The sequence below is a fragment of the Paramisgurnus dabryanus genome, chromosome 15 (assembly GCF_030506205.2).
Source record: "Paramisgurnus dabryanus chromosome 15, PD_genome_1.1, whole genome shotgun sequence".
NCBI classification, from domain to species: Eukaryota; Metazoa; Chordata; class Actinopteri; order Cypriniformes; family Cobitidae; genus Paramisgurnus; species Paramisgurnus dabryanus.
The window spans coordinates 14,653,182-14,668,642 of record NC_133351.1 but is presented as its reverse complement, the minus strand read 5'-3'; the positions used below and the strand labels follow the sequence as shown (position 1 = coordinate 14,668,642).

At 36.3% G+C, this 15,461-nt stretch overlaps 1 protein-coding gene across 2 annotated transcripts in view; it reads right to left on the bottom strand.

Moving 5' to 3' along the window:
- The window catches only part of fgf14 (fibroblast growth factor 14), a 171,390-nt gene that overhangs the window by 46,830 nt on the left and 109,099 nt on the right, over positions 1–15,461 (bottom strand). The gene's annotated exons all lie outside the window — the stretch shown is intronic.

The following is a 15,461-nucleotide window of genomic DNA, read 5'->3' as shown; positions in this document are numbered from 1 at the left end:
AAAAAAATGAGTTTTTTGTGATTGTTGCGGGCAAAAATCCTTGATCTTGCAGCACGTTTTCTTAAAAAATGCGATGGAATATGCAGGATATTTATGCAATTTCATGTGATGAAATTGCGGGAACTTGCAAAAAATGCGGGAACTTGCAAAAAATGAGGGAACTTGCAAAAACTGCGGGAACTTGCAAAACTGTTTTCAGCTTTTGCAGCTTTTCAATGATGTTCACGTCACATAATCACGTCACTTTATACCGTTCCCATGGCAACAGGGGACATGACTGCGCTTGTGTGAGATAAATGCAAAATTTTTCAACTTTCTGCTAAGATATGTGATTTTTTGCTACGAAAATGCGGGGATTATGAAATCATGCAAGCCCCGAATATTTTGTGCACAGAAATTTGCAATTTATGGTGCGAAAGTGCGGCATATTTGAAAAATGCATAAATATGCAGACTTTGGAGTTATGCAGACATGCGTTAAATCAGTGTTTCTCAAACTTTTTCAGCCCAAGGACCACTTAACAAAATCTCACTCTAACACGCCCCCAAAAAACAACATAATAGGAAGGATAAGCTAAATTTAAGTTTATTATGCAACTGTTTCAAGTCAAAAACTAATTTTTTAAACACAAATGCAATGCCATGTTCAGAAATTATTATAGGAATTTTATTTCATTTGAAAAAGTAAATGTGAAATGAGTTGCAGCTTAATATGAACAACAAACTGCACAAGTGAAAAAAACTGCAATTAAACATACTGTAACAGCCTAGGTCCCACTTAATGTCATTCCAAAGAGCCAATAGTTTAAAACTGAGGTGGTGGGTATATGAAGTCTATGGTTGTAACTATTGTAACAATAAAATGCTGAAAAAAAATGTTCCCATTAATGTCCAAAATCACTGAAATTACAGGAATTTTACAAATGAAACAAAAACTAGTACATTACAAAACTAATAGATATGTGGATTTTAGCTGCTTTCAGTTGACGCTTGATGTTTTCTTTTGACTCCTCTTTGGTTTAGCCACTGACTAATTTTTACGTTATTAAAACAGAATGGCAAGAACTGATATCACAGTTTCACAAGTGCATAAACACTTGCCTAGTTTAGGTTATCTTTTGGCGGACCACTGGGGAGGTTTGGTGGACCACTAGTGGTCCGTGGACCACACTTTAAGAACTACTGCGTTAAATCATGCAATCGCATAATCTCTTTTTTCTGGAGGGACTGAATACCATTCACAGCCCATTTTACTTCTGTACCTGAATTAAAACAGAATATTAATTAAAATGCTTGGGCGGTACTTCATTTTATACATTACGGTTGACTGGATTGTAAAATTATTTTCATATTTTCTAAAGGAAAAAATGCTGGTCATTTGACCGACACAGTGCTGGAGTATTGTATGGGGTTGCTAGGAACCTTAGGCGTTATGAGAGGTTTTTTTGTGTGTTGATATGTGGTTGCTAAGGTTTCCTATTGTACTGTAGGTGGTTGCTAGGGTATTATTACCTGGTTGTTATGGCCTATATACAATGTAACTTTTTATAGATTTTTTTTAATTAGCCATTCCACAATGTGCTGCACGATTTGAATTTATGTCCATAGCACAAATAGAGCAGGATGAATTATTCGCCAAAGCCCAACTACTGTAATTACCAACAGGCATATCAACAGGCAGCATATCAGACAATCAGTGTAGCAATCAGACAGATGAACTTCCTGTTCACATGAACAATAAGTGCCTCTATAATCTCATTGCAAAAGGAAAGGGAATTATGGCATTGCCTCTTACATTGAGTGAGCCATAAAAAAGACAGCGTTTGAGGGTCCATGTTAGGTCTTTTGTTTGTCTAAATAAATGATTCTGTATGAAATTGTATGTGTTCAGTCTTTGCCAATGTACATATTTACAACACCTGTATTGTGTTTCTTACAACTTCCTTAAAAGAGTAAGAGGCACAGATTGTTTTGCTATTTGACAGTATAGATGTAGGCGATTCAGAGGCCAAAGAATGTTCTATCAAATCACTTAGAGCCATAACAATATGCTACATATTGCTAATGGAATGGCAGATGTGTGCACATGCATAACTTGACAGTAGGGCATATTCAATAAGGTAGCACAGAAGTTTGCACTGCTGGAAACCTTCTAAATACAGTAGAAATGAGGTGAAGGAGCTTTCAAAAGCAGCACTTAGAAAACCAGCCATTTAGTCACCGGTCTTGTGTAGCCTGGTGCTTTCTGAAGCTTAAACTGTCCAAGAACCACCCACTTAGACAGGAAGAGTGACGTGAATGATTATACAGAAAATACAATGGCTGTGTCCAAAATAGCCCCGTATACACTCATACAGTATAGTGTACTATTTCAAAGAACATGCATTTTTAGTAGTGTCCGAAATTATAGTGGAAATTATTGAGTGCTCTCTTTCAAACCCACAATGCACCACAATAATGAGTGTACAACCGATGTACTCTCAAAGCTAGCCGCTACTTGTCTACTGAAGCTCGCGCCGAATGAATTCTCGCATCTCGCGCCCACACTGTCTTTCCGGGAAGCTCAAGGGGCAGAATTCACTTGCTTGTTTCATTCTCTCATTCGAGTGAGTTATATTAGTGAACTAATATAGGGATTAGTAGTAAATGGGGGCTATTTCAGAAACAGCCAAGGTGAAATAACGGAAAATATTAAAACATCACATTGAAACCTTTACGCCCTTACATGCAAGAGCTGAGTAAATTCAACCAATTAGATTAAAACTTACTAGAGCAATAAATGTCTTTTCTGGATTTGTGTGAAATAAGTGTTAGTCAGTTACAAACAGACTGTGAGCGTGCAGTCTGAGACTATTTAGTTACCAAGAAATAAAACCAGAAAAATAGAGTACATACCTTCCAAAATGAAAGGGTTACTTCACTCAAAAATGAAAAAAAATATCTTCATTGCTTTAAGATTGAAAGCTTTACGGTAGTATAAAACAACTACATCTTGAGAAAAGCACATTCTCTTTAGTTATTTAACACTGGGGAGACTGTGCTGTGCTTTGGCAAACACTGCTCGGGGGTAATCACATAAATAGATGCGAGTGACACCAATTTTAAGAGACAGGAAGGAATAACCTGAGGATTTCTTACAGCTTGTTGTGCCCAGCTCTATTTACTGTTAAGGTCTCTTGTGATACTCTTTACCAACCATGTTGTGCTTAACTTCAGGCTGGTAAACAAATAACTCGCTTGTCAAATTGATGTGGGTACTGCTGTTTACTTTTGGCCGCCTGCCCTAGATTTGCCTGAGCTGGACCACAGCAGAGCCAAGGAAACTGTCACATCAAAGGTGGAGAGAGAAAAAGAAAGAGTAAAGGAGGGAACAAAAGGGAGAATGAGAGTTTAAAAGAGAGAAAAAGAGAGAAAGAGAGAGAGAGAGAGAGAGAGAGAGAGAGAATGCTTATCACAGCAGTGCTTTATGACATCTGCCTCCACCTACACAGTGATATTGCTGAGACAGCATCCGAAGACTCTTAAAGACAGCAAATAAGTTGTCAAGCTCTTTTGTATTTATTTATGCAGAAGGTAGGCCTATGGGAACGAAAATTTGAAAATTCAAAGGTTTTATGAACATGACCAAAGCTTCTATTGATTTCTACAAACAGTGTTGTTTTCGTCAACGTTGACGACAACGAAATGATTTAGTTGATGCCCCCTTTATTTATGATGATAACGCGACAATGACTAGCTAAAAATGTCTCCAAGGTGACGAAAACATGACGAGACGCTTTCTAGTTTTCGTTGACGAGACGGAACGAAAATGATAGAAGTCTGACGTTCAACTTCACAATGCATGTCATTTCTGCCTATTTTGTGTGAAATCAGCAATGCTGCCGCCCGCTTCCTATCCTAGTTTTGGGTACGCCCACCACCCGGCTGCCGCCTTTTCCCGCGCGCGAATAGTGTTCTGCACGCTCTCTCGGGCGTGGTTTTAAACACCATAGAATACCACCAACCTCAAGCGGCACCTGAAGGCTCATCAGGTTGATATTTTTTCAAAGGTAACTAACAAGTCACACTGTTAACATATCATATACATTCAATTTTATTCGACAGTCAGCTTGTGACACATTTCACTCCTTTTTTGAGTAAAACAGTGATTCTGCTGTTACCACTTTACCTGTGTGTAATGTTGTAGTAGCTCAAAAGTTGTTTGCTGTTTAAACTTTAAACCATTCCTTTATTAGTGTGATTACTGAAGAAAAAAGCCAATGTGCTGAAATTTTAGAAGAGCATCAATTCATGGAAAAAATATAACTTGCCAATGCGACAATGAAGTCTCCATCAATGAGAAAGTCTATTTTATTATGCAAAGACTGTTGTTTTATGAATTGCAACACTTGCTACAACCTGTCAAACCTAAGCCCATTTCCAATACTTTTTAACCTAAATTAATTTGTTAAAGACTTTTTTTTACTAAAATTGACTTAAACTTAACTAAAACCTTTTTGCATTTTCGGCGACTAAAAGACTAAAACCTTTTTGTGTTTTCGTCGACAAAAACTTGACTAAAACTATCAAGTTTATAAGTGACTAAAATGTGACTAATACTAAAAAGTATTTTCGTCCAAAAGACTAAGACTAAAAACTAAAATGGTTGCCAAAAACAACACTGTCTACAAACATATGGTTTCATCATTGTACACGTTGTCAGGGGTTAAATTGGGATTTGTTATGTGGGGGGGCTGTGCGGGGAGGCGTACTTCTAGGGGTAAGATGTTTAATACTGATGACAGCAAAGCCACTGGTGTGTTGACATTCTGGACCTCTGATAGGATTTGATAAGTTTCAGCTTTAAAGCTGTGCCAGAGGTTGACCACAAATATTTTAAAAAGAGCATCTGAATTTTAAATGATGCAAATCTATGAGTTTGACACCCTATATCCATTTGTTCCAAATGTCATTATGCACAATTGATCACATTTTAAAGGAAGTTAAAAGAATCAACCTCCTTGAATAATTCTAGCCATAAGATACCACAAAAGACTCTTACATGTCTTATAAATTAGCCATAGAGATTCCCTATGCAGGTCAGCAGCTAAAACAATCATATAGTTAGGGTTGATTTGTGTAATCAAAATACATTATTTTATTAAACTATGCCTATACAATGAGTTATATCCAGTGTTATCCAGTTAACATACTGTAATTAAATGAGTGACAAATACTTTAACCCTTTACACGTTTCTAGTCTTCTATTAAGTTTTCTCGACGTGGGCACCATTCTTACCTCTCTCTCTCTCTCTCTCTCTCTCTCTCTCTCTCTCTCTCTCTCCTACAATGTCAAATGATCCTGTGTAAGAGCGCGTTCTTGCAGTTGAGTTTTTTTCGCTTGAGTTGCATAACTTGCGCGAAGACGCGTTTAAAGGGGAAAGCGCGTGTTTTCGCAGCAATTGTGCCGCCCAATTCGCGTCATTTGCATCGCCCTGTGCGAGGACGCGCCTGGTTGCGTCTTTGCATTGACTTTGTATGTAATCTACTCGCGCAAATCGTTAAACTTGCGTTGGTGAGTATGCCCTATAATGAATGGAAACGCATTATTCACTTTCACGTCAGTGCACACATACCAGCACAGCGAGTGCACGCGCACCAGCGCAGCTGGTACACTGGCAAGAGCAGAGCGAGACCTTCAGCCTATGTGCCGGGGCTTAGCCCCGGACGGCCCCGGCCCAATTTAAACCCTGCACGTTGTCACACTGTTACGGTAATGCACCTGGGGTGTATTCCAGAAAGCAGGGTTAACTTACCATCAGATTAACCCCGAACTTTGGGTTGATCAACCCCAAACTTGCTTACTCGGGGTATGTCGGTTCCAAAACATCAACTCGCTGAAAGTAACCCAGAGTTAACGCGCGCTCACGGTAACAACATAAAGGCATTGTCAATGGATCGCAGATTTCACGAGTCACCATGGAAACGTCAGAGAACTTAAAAGTTTTTAAATGAGAAATAACATTATAAACTAATATTTTCTGGCAAAATCAACGTTTTATAATCGGCTTAGAAGTGCGTGATTACAAAACAGATCAAATTAATTAATTAAATAATTAATACGAACCCATTTTACCCCATTTAAGTCCAATATTATATGTGTCTCAACGAAAATACACACAATTTTATTTAAAATAATCTAAAACAATCTAAAATAATTAATATAGTCAAAATAATCATAGATTTTATATATGATTGTAAACATATGAATTATGAATATATTTTCTCCTGTGAAAAGTAACAATGGTTTTACTACAGTAAAAAACATGGTTACAGTAAAACCATGGTAACCACAAAATAACCATGGTTTTCAAAAAAACATAGTTAAACGATGGTTAGTGTAGTAAAACCATGGTTCTGCTGATAGTAATCAATGCACAAAAAAAACATGGTTACTACAACTATACACCAATAAAACCATGGTTAATTTCATAAGAGTTGTGGCACATAAAGTGCAAATACATCATAAGGCTTATTTAAAGTTGTTGTTTTTTTTTAGATATGATTGTATTGTGTAGGCATAAAATGCACTATGCTAATATTCACTATATTGTACTTATTTTACTTCTGCTCCTTTGGGTGACCCTGTTTAGTTTTAGGACTTTCCTTGTATGACACTGTGTCACCATCTTTTTTAACATTTACTGATAGCTGATAGATTAATGCACCCTCTTTTAATTGTAAAGCTTCCTTACAGTCCTTACAGATTTTCAATAATGTTGTGTAATGCTTTTCATTACACTACACTAAGAATGATCATTCATTTGCATTGGACGATTAGGATCTGCTGTGACAGAATTGGAGAATAGAAATGTTACATTAGTGTCAATAGTAACATGTTGTAATATATGTCCTGTATCATCTAATATATGCAAATATCTCAATTTCCCTTTGCTCAAAAATGATAGCTCAGGAAAGCAGCTACAAAAGGTCAATTTTAAAGAAATAAAGGTGATTTAGAAAAACACCAACTATAGATCAAATGTAGAGAGAGGGCTAAGGATCTGGGGGCGTATTACAGAAAAGTCCTAACTTTAAAATCTTATCTTAACTGTTTGGTAACCATGGTAATTTCAGTTAGGACCTCATTTAAGACAAAAGCTATTACAGAATGATGTTCCTAAATGCATTATCTTATCTTAACTGCAGATAGGAAAGTGGTATTACAGAAGCATCCTAACTTGACAAAGCATCCTAAAAACGGTCTTAACTTTAGGGTAACCTCACAGGTGTCCTAACTTAAAACTTTAATGAGAGCCAGCTGAAACAATCACATTATGATAGCGCTGCACTACATTTTTAACCAAGTGGAGGATGAAAAACATCAATGTTTGTTTTTGGATTACTCTTTGAATGTTTTTTATCTTCACACATTCACATAATCACAATGTTTCTCACTAGTGGAGCGCAATCTTTCAATTTCTGTCATCCCTCATTATTAAAAAACAGTTATCTTATCCGTGAACACTTGATGGGATTATAGTGAATACAGTACACACTTGACTCAGCATCTATTTCTTGTCATGTCTCTATCAAATGTTGAAATGTACAATAGTATCCTAGCACTTAGGAAGAATATTTTTAATTTTTGTAAGTCACATTTGCTAAATGTTTAAATTGAATGGTAACTGATAGATGATGTGCTAAAACACTAATACAAAAAACACAGACTATGATTACTATGAATTTAATAAAATGTATTTTTCTGGCACATTGAAATTAAAAGGACAATTCTTTTGTTTACTGTAGCAGCAGCTCACGCATTGCTGGTTGCTTGGTAACAGACATGACAGTTGATAGCCGAACATGATTAAGCGATTTGGGATTTCCTAACTAGAGATGAGATAAGATTTGGTGAGATAAGATGAGAATCCTAAATCAATTTAAGATTTGCTTCTGTAATATGAATTTGTGAAAAATCTTAACTTAACACATCATATCTTAAGTTAAGACCTACTGTAAGATAGAAAGTTTCTGTAATACGCCCCCTGAAGTGCATGTTTAAGAAATAAATATTATACTATGAAATATATATTTATAATTTCATTTCATTGTGTACATGATTCTAACTGATATAATAGAAAATCTCTGACCACTATGCCATGTCTGTGATTCAATGGTGTTTCACCTAATGAAGTCTGTGCTTCACCTGTGTCACTATGTGCACAGTAAAATCCCCAGTGTTAAATTAACACTGCTCGGTGTTTATATAATCCACACCAAGATTGGTGTTAAAAAAACACTAAATCAGTGTTAAAGTTAATAAGATAATGAAGTGATTGAGTCTTTAATAGTGAACACCTGCTGGTCATTCTGTGTCAAATCAACTAAATTTTGGAATGTTCCCGTCTTAAAATGTTTATTTTGTTGACTCTTTTTCTGGAGAAAGTAATACTAAAATGAGGAAGAAAGCCAAATTATTAAATGCAATAGATGAAATCACCATAGTTAAATGAACACTATCATCATCTCTGTTTGAAAACTAAAATTACAACCGGGTTCCAGAGTTACATGGATGATAGGTTGAACTTCTAAAGAACTGCTGAAAATCTGGTTCATAAAGTAAGTCACCATTGCTCCGATTAGTGTTTCCTTTAGTTGGGTAGTTGGGTCTTGAAGTTTGGTGTTAATTTTCTTCTGCTCATTGTGGCAGTGTGTTTATAAAACACATCTGTTAAAGCAGAGGAAGATGAGAGAAATGAAGTCTATAACTCATACTTTGTTCATTAGTATGAAAGTATAAGTCTTGGGATTCAATGATATCATAAAAGAGTAATCAATGAATATAAGTGTTTAATTTATGTTCTGCCAATCCTGTGAGGCTCCCATGAAATCCAACAGTGCTGTGAAAGTCCACATACCCTGAAGAGTTAAATATTTTTTACCCAAATCTAATCTGTGGTGTAAGTCAGACACACTGAGACATCAACAATCAGCCTATAAAACACAATCATGGTGACAATCAACAACAAAACGTCATGCCGCAATGCATGCTGGGTACCAGGATTGTAGAAAACTCATTCATAAATCCCATCATGCATTGCAACATGACAAAAAATTAGCAACTTTCTTACCATTAACTGTCACCATTGTTGAGATTTGTATCAGAAATCATGAAGTCTCTCTTAAGCAAAAAACAACAACAACAACAAAAAACACTAAAGCATTACGGCAGTCTCATTCAATACAATGTCATTTGCATAGAGCTTTTTTATAGCCTATGCCTGTTTCTTAATAATTAATTTGTGATCAAATGTTTCAATGATTTGTAGAGTAGAATATAATAAAAATAAACTGAGAAGGTCTGGAAGGTTTTCCCTCTACATGAAGCAATGAACAAGTGGTTTTACTAAAACATTGTTGCTATTGCTAAAAGAGGAGAGTTAGATCAGAGGAGATCAAGGGACAAATGCCTAACTAAAGGAAACACTAATCACAGTAATGGTGACTTCAAATGAACTCATAACAAACACAAACTTAAGATTTAATGTGACACATTTTGTGATAAATGTCTATTTGACTTGTGAGACATCACGTCAGAAAGAAGATTTGTCTACTAAATCACGCGTGTGGATGCTGGAATAGTTGAGCACTTGTATTTTATTCTGACAGTTGTTTAGAAGTTAAACTTATCCATTTAGAAAATAACTCTGCAAGTTATCTTTTTATTTTCAAACAGAGATGCTGATAGAGGGGCAAACGTGAAAGCTTTTGGAGGGATACACCCAACAGTATTCATTTATTGCATTTAATAATTTGTCTTTCTTTATTATTTTAGTATTTTCTCCAGAAAACGAGTCATCAAAATAAAAATGTAGAGACAGGAAAATGTCCAAAATGTAATTGATTTGAATGACCAGCAGGTGTTCACCATTAATGTCTTAATCATCACTTCATTATCTCATTAACTTTAACACTGATTCAGAGTTATATTTTTAACACCAGTCTTTTTTAACACCGATCTTGGTGTGGATTATATAAACACCAAATAGTGTTGATTTAACACTGATAGAGTTAATTTAACACTGGGGATTTTCCTGTGTGGGTCAGTGTTAAATCATGCCTGTGCTTCATGGGTGTCATTCTGTGGGCCAGGTCAGATGCACATGCCTATCAGAGACTGCAGGCAGGGGTAACTTCGATCCCTCAGTAATTATTATTATGATAGGCATCATGTGTTTCTATATGTTATATCCATTTACTGTAACATTGCCACATTGTCACTTAAGTAACATAGGTTAAGATTCATTAATGACAATGTATTTGCACACACATTTATTATAACTTTAGATTCATCTCAAATTATCTAGTAAGTGAAAGATGAGGTTATTTATGAATTGACAAAATTGATATGGAAATGTACTTTATTGTTAACATTAATTAACTGATGGAATTATGTTTCATACATCCACTGATATTTGGAGATATATTACTAATGAACATAATTAAATGTATAGTATTTAGTCCGAACACAAATATGAATAAATTTTTAATTACATTTAATTAATAATAAAATGTATAGTAATTAGTCCAATCACCAATAACAATCCATGTTATTAAAAAAATAGTTTCTTTAAAAAAAATTAATATCACACATTTTTTAAGACAGCAATAAATATTCGCGACTGTAAATATAATAAAATAAAATAAATGCTTTAACATTGTAATATTATGCAAAATATATGCTTCCACGCCCGCTGTACGCTCGTCATAAGTGCACGCATGCGCAGACTTCCTCCGAAGCCTCGTTTTATTAACTAAAATGAACTTACCCTGCAACATAACCTGCTCCGGAGCAGGTTATCTTCAGAGAGTCAGTTGCTATGGTTACTTACATAACCCGAAAGTTACCTCCGTTTTTGGAACCGAAAGCAGAGGTTATCCGCTTACTTACTCCTAAACTTACCCGGGTAAGCCACATAACCAGCTTTCTGGAATACACCCCTGGTCCAAATTTAACGTCTAGTCTATGTTTGTTTATTGGTCTGGCCAGTGGCTAAACTGACCAAAAACAAATAGCTTGACAAAATTAAGAAGTTTCGGCAGTGGCGGCTCGTGACTGCTCTACTGAGGGGCGCAAATTCAAAATATGTGTTCGTGTGAGTGTCATGTGTGTTGCCCGTGTTTTCAAAATATGTTTTGTTGTGTCATGTGAACTATGTTCGTCACGTGTTTTGTCAAAATAAGTGCCTGCTTACCGTTTATGATAAAAGAGATGCTCACGTTCACAAAATGCACGCAAGACACTCCTGCTTACGAGTAATACTCTGATTACGAGTATCTAGCAAACGCAAGCGTCTTTTTTATCATAAACTCTTTAGGCGCGTCTGCAGCAGGCACTTATTTTGACAAGACACGTGATGCACATAGGTTCAATCGACACACGGAACACATATTTTAAATTTACAAACCACACACATGACAGGCTACAAACATGTTGTGATGAACTTCACATCATGTGCCCTCAAAAACAGAAGTCACCGGCCGCCACTGGGTTTCGGTACCATAAAGTCGAGGGGACACAGCGAGAGGTTCAGCAGCTACAGGACAGCAGAAAAGAATTTTAAGGATCTGCAGCTAACATTGACAATAATTTTACACATTTAGGGGTTGTGTACACCAAAACTTTTACGCCCCGCGGCATGCGCATGTTTTCAATTGTTTCCAATGGAAGCTCAGCGTTTTTCAAATAAGCCAGCAGCTAGCGGTTTTCTTCCGCGCTGAAATCCGGCGCCCAGCGGTTTTTCCGCGCTCAGCACTGAGCACCGAGAGTTAAAAAATGTTCAACTTTGGATAAAAAGCTCCGCTCATCAATGTCAGTTCTCATGCGGCCGTCCAATCACAGTGGAGGAGGGGCGGGACATTACCACAGCAACCAACCGGCTCGCAGCTGAAGTATCACAGCAACCAAAGCGCTCAGCTGAAGAAAGTTGGCACTCAGCTGAAAAACAGCTGGCATTCGGCGCCCTCAAGGCGTTTTCAGCTGCGTTTAAAAGTTTTTGTGTGTCCAGCCCCTAACATTTAGTAGTGTTTTGGTTGATATGCTTTAGCTATCATTTGAACTAAGGTAATTTACTTGTTTATTTATTTTGCTTGTTATCAGAAATCTAGTCTAGAGAGACTCTATTGTTATTGATTCTTTGCGGAAGTCTACTGTGGAGGTTAAGCTTGGGGCACAAAAGCTATTTGTTTATGTTGTTGCCACTGAAACCTTCTATAAACAATAACAGGAAGTATTAAAATCCAGATCACTGGCCCAAATATAAAAAGCCCATCCCAAGTCCTGTAATATTCTAATCTCCGGATATGTCGTATCTTTAATGCACAGTAAATCTGTGGCATTTTTGCTTCGTTTATTTTCTACCAAAGCCAATTCCTCTCACAAACACCACAATTTAAGGTATTTTGTTTTCATAGCATGTAAGATGAATTTTTAAACAAAGTGCTAAATGAATTAGAATCAAGCTGCATAAGGAAATAAATGGACCTAACAGCTTGCTGTGTGTTTAAAATATTGTAAATATATCAAGATAAGTTCTTTAAAAATATGACTGACTTTCATACTGTAACATTTATGCAGGTAAAAGGTTAGCAGCAGGTGTATGGGCTTTTCTGTGTGTTGAAGAGATAGAAGTAGCTATCATCAGACAGACGGAGATGGGAGGGGCTATGTCTCACTGCACACAGCGGCACCAGCTGCAGACTTAACCACATGTGATTGACCCACTATAGTCTTTCTGGAAGAAGAGAGGGGCTTTTCCAGCTTTCACAAGCACACTCACGCTGCTGATGTCATTGTGGAGGCACTGCCATTTTCTTTCATTCCCACTAAGCTGTGGGATTCATAATCTCCACAAATATGTATTGATACTAATCAGCAGATTTCAGAAAACAGAAAACGTTGGTCAGAATACATAAGGCACATTTTAATTACTATTTCATATTTCATAGGTAAAAAGCCCAAATATACAGTAAAAAACACAGTTGTGGTGTGCTACAATAAGAATTTTTTTTATAAAAAAACATAAGTGGAAATACAGTACTTTGAGTCATTTAATTATTAAAGGTGACTTGACATGAAGCTCTGTAATTTGAATTTACACAATGAAGAACAAGCACCACCTTGCACTCAAGATGCACTGTGGCATGGCACTTCCAGTCATGACTAATTGAGTGTGCGCAAGATTCATCCAACATTTTAATGAGACTTAGTATAGAGAGAGATTAAAACTAGCCTTCACTGGTGATCTTCCATTCCATTGAACATTCTAATTGGACAACGCATGTAATAGGCAAACTGTGTGTTAAATCATTTCTTGGGTGGGTGAACATTTTTGAATGTGTAGCACTTATGTTGAGCACAGAATGGATACAGTAATACTAAAGCAAATAATGACAATAAATGTTACAAACAATTAAATATTTAGGAGGCAATAATAATAACAAACTAATTTCTGCAAACAAATTCTTATGCTGCAGCTCACTACGTGATCAGTTTCCAAATATAATTTGAGTTCATAACAAATGTATAAATAAAACTTGCCACAAGGTTTTTGTATTAAAATACTTCTCAACAGAGTCAATGTCCTTCAAAAAAAAAAAAAAAGATAAAAATTGCTACATGACAGCTTTTTTAGGTTAAATCAAAGGCATAAAGTGTCTTTTTAAATGAAGATCATTTAAATACATGAAAGATGTGCTGTAGTCCACCGTCTTTTAGGAGACCTTTCATGTCTGGAGCCATTACTTAGATCATTTTCAGGGCATTAGACATACAGCACAACCTTCTCCTTTTAGTACACTGTCAGAAAAAAGCTATAAAACTGTTTTGTTCTGTTGTACCCCAAAAGGAACAACATTTTAATGTGTTGTATAGCCATACATGTCCAAAAATGGAACTTTGAGGGTACCACCCCATTGATAGAAAAGAGACAGTTTTGTACCTTTTCATGCTATCCTTATTATCAGTCATGGTTAGTTTGAAATAGGTTATGGGTCCAGGATCCAAATAAGAAATGAATATACCAATGGTTGATTATTGTGTCAATATCTGATGTCCTATATCTCTGCAACCTCTTTTAGGATACATTTTTAATACAAAAGCAGAATGTACACTGGGTGGGTTTTCCTATTTTTTAAATGTGTTGCTTGTCAGATTTTTCATGGCTTAGGCATACCCAAGGGATCTTGGATAAAAGCCAAAGACAGAAGTGCAACATCGGCTGTCATTCATGTTAGATTGCACAATATACATACAACTTTAGATACATCTGACAAGCATTGACTGGGTCACCAGTCCATTCTGACATCTTAATTTACACAACAAATTGAAATGGTATGACTCAAACCCATACCCAAAAGAAAAAATAGCCTAAATGTCAAAAAGGAAGAGTGTCTGGTGTCAGATGTGTCTGGGTAAAAGAGGTAATGGACTGCTTGTTCTCTGCAGCCTAATCAAAGTAATTTTGTAAGTATAATCATAACATGAACATAAATAGCAAGATATTTATGTTGCACATCAATAGACGCATAAATATTGCCCAGAAAGCACCCATCTTAAAAGCTGTCTTGGGACTACCACTAGTGCTGTTTACACATTCATAGAAGTCTGTAATCCTGATAGGATGATAATGTACTTTTATGAATCAATGCCACAGAGACACATATTTCTGTAATGATGTGGTCAAGCCAATGTCCTGTCTGGAAGAGCTTTCTGCTTGAGAGTCCAGAAAGTAATTTAAGTCAATATGATACAGTATATAAGGACTTCTCCCTGATTGTTTTTGGGAGCTGTGCCAGCTAAATCTTAATCACATGCTCCAGGTCCACACCAGCACTCAAAATGCGGAAGTAAATTTATTTTTGGCAAATCGATTAAGCTAACATTTTGGCCAGCCACCAGTAATTAGAAAATCTAAAGAAGATTTCAAACCTTTTTAAACAAGGTTTCAAATAATGTCTACTATGATTCCTGTTAATACATTGCCACAAGGCAAAATGTCTCATTTCACATTTTACAAGCATTTCCATACTCCGAGGGTCTCCTTTTGTCTGCATGTCAAAATGGAGATGAAAGTAGTTTCTCACTGCTTCATCCAACAAACGCCTAGGTTTATTTAATGAAAGTGTCCTTTTTGTGACCACAACTAAATACAAAGGCTATTTTTCAGAAAGCCTAGGAGGGCGCGCAGGCTAACTCTTACAGCCCTCAAGGCTGTAAATATGCTCACTGAAGATTCTGTAAATTGAGCTGCAATGGAAACTTAATGATGTAAATCCCAGGAGTGCTCTGGCAAAAGTAACTCAGGAAACAACACAACAGGACTTAAAATAGTGCAATAAAAAGTCATCTTAAACAACAAATTAATATTTGAATGCTTCTTTTATTACCACACGTAAAGGTTAATAGTGACAATGTGGGAA